Source organism: Arachis hypogaea, chromosome 20 (assembly GCF_003086295.3).
Source record: "Arachis hypogaea cultivar Tifrunner chromosome 20, arahy.Tifrunner.gnm2.J5K5, whole genome shotgun sequence".
NCBI classification, from domain to species: domain Eukaryota; kingdom Viridiplantae; phylum Streptophyta; class Magnoliopsida; order Fabales; family Fabaceae; genus Arachis; species Arachis hypogaea.
This window is the reverse complement of record NC_092055.1, coordinates 62,915,298-62,922,533: the sequence shown is the minus strand read 5'-3', so window position 1 is coordinate 62,922,533 and position 7,236 is coordinate 62,915,298. Positions and strand designations below refer to the sequence as shown.

The window sequence follows — 7,236 nt, the reverse complement described above, 5'->3', positions numbered from 1 at the left end:
CTTAGACTAAGGAGGGAAGCAAGAGAAAAACGTGTAGTTGGTGCTGAAGAAGTGGAGGAACACTTTGAGGAATACTTTGAACCAAACATGGAAGAAAATATGGAAAACCATCACGAAGAAGAGACTCACAACCATGTTGGAAGAGGTCGAGCAAATCATGCTGAGGAGGATAGAAGAGTTTTAGGCTCTTACATCAATCCAAACCCAGGAAACTGTGGAAGTAGCATTCAAAAGCCAACCATCCATGCCAACAATTTTGAACTAAAACCACAGCTCATCACCCTTGTTCAGAACAACTGTTCGTTCGTAGGAAGTGTCCAAGAGGACCCCAATCAACATCTAACCACCTTCCTGAGAATATGTGACACAGTGAAGTCTAATGGTGTACATCCTGACGCCTATAGACTGCTCTTATTTCCATTTTCACTCAAGGATAAGGCAGCCAAGTGGCTGGAGTCTTTCCCAGGGGAGAGCTTGACAACTTGGGAAGATGTGGTGAACAAATTCTTAGCAAGATTTTACCCTCCTCAATGAATCAATAGGCTGAGAGCTGAGGTCCAAACTTTCAGGCAATAAGATGGTGAGACTCTATATGAAGCATGGGAGAGGTTTAAAGACCTAACAAAGAGGTGCCCACTAGATATGTTCAATGAATGGGTGCAGCTGCACATTTTCTATGAAGGGATCTCTTATGAGTCAAAGAAGGTAGTAGACCATTCATCTGGAGGATCTTTGAACAAGAAGAAGACCATTGAGGAGGCCATAGATGTCATTGAAACAGTAGCAGAGAACGACTACTTCTATGCTTCCGAAAGAGGGAATACAAGAGGAGTAATGGAGCTAAACAATGTAGATGCTCTGCTGGCCCAAAACAAGCTCATTACCCAGCAGCTGGCTGACCTCACCAAGAAGATGGAGAGAAACCAAGTAGCAACAATCTCCACTTCATCAACAACCCAAGAAGGAGTGAATGAAGAAGCAGAGGGTAGTCAGGAGCAAGCTAACTACATTGGGAATTCACCTAGGCAAAACCATGATCCATACTCCAAGACCTACAACCCTGGATGGAGGAATCACCCAAACTTTGGATGGGGAAATCAACAAGACCAAAGCCTTGATCAAAGATGCCCAAATCCAAACAATGCAGCCCACCAACACTTCACATCTAGACCATATCAACACCCCCATAACAACACCTCTCCACATTTATATCAAGGCTAGAATAACCCTCCTCAGCCTGACTTATCATCATTTGATGAAAGAATCTCAAGGATTGAGAATCTACTTGAAGGCATAAGGAAGGAAATTCAAGACAACAAGGTGTTCAAGGAGGAACTGCGAGCCAGTTTCAAGAACCAGGGAGACACAATCAAGAGGTTAGAATCTTAAGCGGGGTATCTCTCTGAACAAATTCCCAAACCCACAGATGGATTCCCAAGTGACACAGAGAAGAATCTGAGAGGTGAAACAAAGAAAGTAAGATGAAAAGATTGCAAGATGGTCACTATAAGTGATAAGGAGACTGAGGACAAGCCAAGCAAGCTGTCAGAACAACCTGAAGATACCTCAGTAGCGGAGGGGGAAAAAGATTACCAAGAACCAGAAATCTCAAAACAGGAGTTGCTGAGACTCCATGCACTTTTTCCCCAACTGCTTAATGGTGCTGTGGAGAAGAGAATATACTCAAGATTTCTTGACTTGTTTGTATCTTTGCATGTGAACATACCGTTCATCAAGACTATCCAACAAATGCCTGCATACATCAAGTATATGAAGGAACTGCTTCCTAGGAAAAGCTCACTCAAGGGAGGCCAAACTATAGTGATGAACAAGGAGTGCAGTGCCCTCATTCAACCACAGTTGCCTACGAAAAGAAAAGATCCAGGGAGTTTTCATGTCCCCTGTGCCATAGGGGAAACAATGTTTGATAGAGCACTCTGCGATTTGGGAGCAAGCATCAACTTAATGCCCTTATCCCTGCTAAAGAGGCTGCAGATCAATGAGATATTGCCCACAGATGTAGTCATCAAGCTGGCTGACAAAACTCAAAAACAAGCAATAGGGGTGGTGAAAAACGTGTTGTTAAAGGTTGGGAAATACTTTCTTCCCACAGACTTTGTCATCTTGGACATGGAAGAGACTCACACTCACCCAATCATATTAGGAAGACCATTCCTAGCCACAGCCAGAGCACTCATAGATGTGGAGTGAGGGGAGCTTATATTGAGGATCCATGATGAACAACTCAGCTTTAATGTCTTCAAACTATCACAAGAAGCAGACCAAGAAAACAAAGAACCAAGCAATGATCATAATGAGATGCTGACAGAGGAAACAAGCACTGAAGCACAACCAACACATCTGAAAACCCCACTGAATGATGAACAAGGCAAACAACAATTGTCACAGCTCAAGGAGAAGCTGGAGGAACCTAAACCACCGGAGGCATGTGAAGACAACAACAAAATTCCCTTAGAAGAAGAAGTAGCCAAGAGCAAGGCAGCATCAAAAGGGACAAAGAAGAAGGTACCAAGGGGGTGGAGGAACAAGAAGATCCCTACGGAAGACTTCCCTCCAGGAGATAAAGTGATCTCAGCTTACTTCCCAGATATCCCCCCTAATCTCCCCACTGTACCATCCCAGTTACCTAAGGTCTTTACTATCAACAGAGTTCTCTCCTTGGAACATGTAGAGATCATTGATACAACCAATGGATATAAGTCCAAGGCAAGAGGGGAGGACTTGAAGCATTATCAACCTCCCTGATGAAGGAGAAACGTCAAGCTAGTGACGCTAAAGAAGCGCTTCATGGGAGGCAACCCATGTTTTATTAGCTTTTACTAGTGAATAAATCAATATTCTTGAATTCCAACCCAAACTTGGTGAAGTCCTTATATTGCAGTATATAGTGAAGAACAAGTTTGGTGTTCAAAGCATGCCAAGAAAGCATGAATGTAACTGAGAGCATGCTAGTCTTGGAGCTTTGAACAGAACTTTTCATCACAGTGCTCCAAACTAAGTTTGGTGTCACCCCATGGTGCCACCAATGTGCATATAAGGATACACAGTTAGTTAGTTAGTTGGAGTTCATGAATAAACAAAATCTTTTCTTCTCTTTATTATTCTAGCCGTAAAAATTTAAATTGATTTTTTTATGATATTTCTTACTTTTCTTATTTGATCTTTATAGGGAAGGGAAAGGAGCATTGAAGGAGATTGATTGGACAATTTAATGAGGAAGGTTCGGCCACTTCATGAAGAGGGTACTACACACGTGCCTCAAGGGGGAATGCATTGAGAATGGTTGCCATGCAACATTGGAGGAAGAACAAACTTGGAAACTGAACCAACTCCATCATAAAGTTGGTAATCCTCGTGCTTACTCCATACAAAACCCCATCCGTTCATCATACACCAACCCCATCAATCCACACCTTTCATCTCTTCATCACTTCTCTATATAAGTGGATCCAATCCGCACCATCTCCACATTCGAAATTCATATCCCTTGTACTTCACTTTCCAGCAACTAGTTCGTCAACTTCCCACTCTCTAAATCCCACATTTCTTTCCTTCACTACACCCTTTTCGCATTAACTTCATTCATGGCATCATCAAGCTCCAAGAGGCATAAGAGGAAGGAACCAATGGAGAACATTCCTTTCGATGAGAAGAGATTCAAGAATGCCTTCCATGAACGAGAATTTGAGCAGATAAAGCTCAAAAAGATACTGTCCGAGTTAACCTTCCAAATCAATGAAGACGACTGCCCACAGATTCGGGAGAAGATTGAAGAAAGAGGGTAGCAAATGCTCACCAATCCAGAGGGGAAGATCAATGCAAATCTCATCAAAGAATTCTACACAAATGTGGTCAGAGAAGACAAAACCAGGGCCCCAACCTTCAAAAGCTATGTAAGAGGAAAGGAGGTGGACTTCAGCCCAAATGCTATGATAAGAACTCTTCACCTGAAATCACCACATTTTGATGAGCCCAGCTATCATGCAAGGATAAGTAAAAGCCAAGACAATGATGAGCTCACTGAGATCGTGACTGACATCTGTGTTATAGCAGCTGACTGGGAGAGGTATGGAGATGGGAGACCCCGGTTCATCAAGAGGGGAGACCTTAGCCCAGAAGCCAAGGGGTGGTTTGAACTCGTGAGGAGGTCTATTCTCCCAGCTGGAAATAATTCAGAGGTAAATATTAATCGAGCAACTATGGTACATTGCCTAGTACAAGGTGGAGAAATCAATGTGCATGAACTTATAGCTGAGGGAATTCAAGATTCAGCTGAGAAACTTGAATCAGGTGCCAGGCTTTGGTACCCCAGCACCATTCTCCGATTATGCACAAGGGCCAAGGTGGTCTTTGAGGTAGCAATCCAGACTGGGTGAACCCTGGGAGGCTAATGACAACCCAGCGTATGGCCTATACTACACCTGCTCAGCAACAAAGAAGGCCACAAATAGGGAAACTAAAAGCAAAAGAAGGAGCTCACCAAGAGGAGTCTCATCAGGAAGAATATCAACAAGGAGAGCATTCTTACCCAGCCGACTTGAATATGAATTACCTTCTAAGAGCTATTGAAGATTTGGGGATGAGACATATGGAAGGACAAGAGCAAATACTAAACCGGATGAGCCAACAAGAAGAGTGGCAGAAACAACAAATGGAGCAGCAACAGGAACAATACTCCCAGCTCACTCAAACCATCCATCAAGTTACTGAGAGGCAAGAACGCCAAGATAAGTATTTGCAGGAACTCAATCAGCGACAAATAGCCCAGATGAAGGCATTCAATGAGTTCACTGTACTTAATGAAGGACAGCAACTACATAGGAAGGAGTTCAACGTCAACACTCAAGCCAAGTTGAACTACATGTCCAGTAATATGCATAATCTACACTATGCCATCCCTAAATATGATGAGGTCCAAAACGATTTTGTAGAACAAGAAGAGAGGAAGGTGAAACAGCAGAAGGAAACACTCAAGAAGAAGATGGAAGATGGTGGTTTCTGGAAGAAGCTGCTTGGAAAAGGCAAGGGAAGTGGGAGCACAAGCAATCAAGAAAAACACCAGGAGGACAAGCAAGAAGGGGAGCATGGACATCCACAAGAGTAAAAGGTGGTGGAGTTCCTTCTTTGGTCCATTTTTTCTCTATGTTTTAAATAAGGAAGATCTTGTATGAAATAGAACTTGCTTCCATGTTAGTTTAAATTCTGTCTTTTAAAGTTTTTGTGTTGAAGAGGTTTATGATTGCTAGTCCTTATATCATTGCATCATTACTTTGCTTACTTGTATGCTTTTTCCTTTAAATCAAATGAAAAAGAGAATGAGTGTTTTTAAAGACTAGAGATGAGTTCATACTATGGAATAAGTTCATGAGTTTATGGTATAGTCATAAGTTAGCTAAGTTGGTTCAACCATAAGGTGGAAGGACAACTATCTATCATAAATACTATGCTTGAGACACACCCCATGAGACTAGCTAAATAAGAAGATCCTAATAAGAAAAAGGGAAAGAACAATCAAAGTTGAGGAATAAAAGAAAAAGAGTAAGCAATAAGGCTAGGCACCAATGGTTTTAATCTTGAGACATGTGTCTGTGGTGCTCCTGTGTGAGGGATCTACTTGGATGAATAAGCTCTTAGGGGTGCCTTATCACTTGGTAACTTGGGTTAACTAACTCGAGATTATCAGCTGAAAGTCCACTATCAAGAGTAACCCTCACTACAGAGCATTTAGTAACCCAAAGAGGTGCTGGACACCAAGGTCTCAAGAAAAGAAAATAAATAAACTATATGCCCGTGGTGTGTATGTATGGGGGAGAGACTTGAGCAAGTAAGTCCTTAGGGGTGCTTCAACACCTAGCACCTTGAACCAACTGGTTCGGGAGTGTTGGCTGAAAGCTTATTTTAAAGAGTTGCCCCCTTACAGAACACTTAGCCTAAGAACACAAATAAGCCCTAAAATAACAACAAAAGGATCAATAAATAAAAGTTTCATGGGATGCAATCACAGTGAGTATTCTAGGACATGATAAAGGTCTGAAAGCCAGAAATGAACCTAAGTTGCTATGCATGAAACCACCATAAAACCAGGGACATGACTTCCACAAGAATGACTCATTTCTCTTGGCATTCCTTTCATCATTCTCTTGTTCCAGTACTTGCTTAGGGACAAGCAAGCTTTAAGTTTGGTGTTGTGATGCCAGGGCATTTTGGCTAGTTTCACTGACCTTTTTTTTACTATTTTTAGGGTAGTTTCATGCATTTCCTTAGAAAATAAGCTAGTTTTGGGTAGCTATTCACTTACATCTTGATTCAAGCATACATTGTGCACTTTACATAATTTCATGAGGATTTTGCATTAATTTAAGGACAAATTGGATGTTGCATTTCCCATGACTTGGACTAGAACTTTTGATGCACTTTATTGCTTGATTTTAGGACAAAGGAAGCAAAGAAGAACCACATTAGTGGCTACGTTAGTTACACTAACGTTAACACTAACGTGGAATGGGAGTAACTTACAAAGTTAATGAGAAAAGTGATTACCAATAACGCTCTCGAAGCCATCATTGCCCACGTTAAGAGTCAAGTTAACTAAGTTAACGTGAACTCTAACGTGGAAGAAAAGAAATGGAGCCAACGTTAGTGACACTTAACATTATCACTAACGTTGGACCAAGCTCATAAGTGGCCACGTTAGTCACCACATTAACTTAGTTAACGTGGCCGCTAACGTTAAGAAGAAAGGGGGGAAGCCAACGTTAGTGACATTCAACATTATCACTAACGTTGGCCAAGTCACACTAGGCCACGTTAACTCACACGTTAACCTAGTTAACGTGGAAGTTAACGTGAAGAAGGGAGGTGACGCCAACGTTAGTAACACCCAACATTGTCACTAACGTTGGAAGGAGCCCACACATGCCACCATGAGCCACGTTAACTCCCACGTTAACTTAGTTAACGTGGAAGCTAATGTGGATAAGGGAATGTTAAGCCAACGTTAGTGACACTCAACTTTGTCACTAACGTTGGAGATGGCTAGCATGGCCACGTTAGAAGCCACGTTAACCTAGTTAACGTGGACTCTAACGTGGGAGCTAAGGGGCATATTGGAACGTTAGTGACAATGTTAAGTGTCACTAACGTTCTCGAAGGATGGCAAGCCTACGTTAAAAGAGCCACGTTAACTAAGTTAACGTGGACTCTAACGTAGGGAAG

General features: G+C 42.1%; 1 non-coding gene across 1 annotated transcript; it reads right to left on the bottom strand.

Annotated features, from left to right (window-relative positions):
• Positions 1–540: 540 nt before the first annotated feature.
• On the bottom strand, positions 541–647 carry LOC112786987 (small nucleolar RNA R71). Its single transcript, XR_003194426.1, has one exon. It is a non-coding gene; the product is annotated as a small nucleolar RNA R71 (small nucleolar RNA).
• Positions 648–7,236: the final 6,589 nt, after the last annotated feature.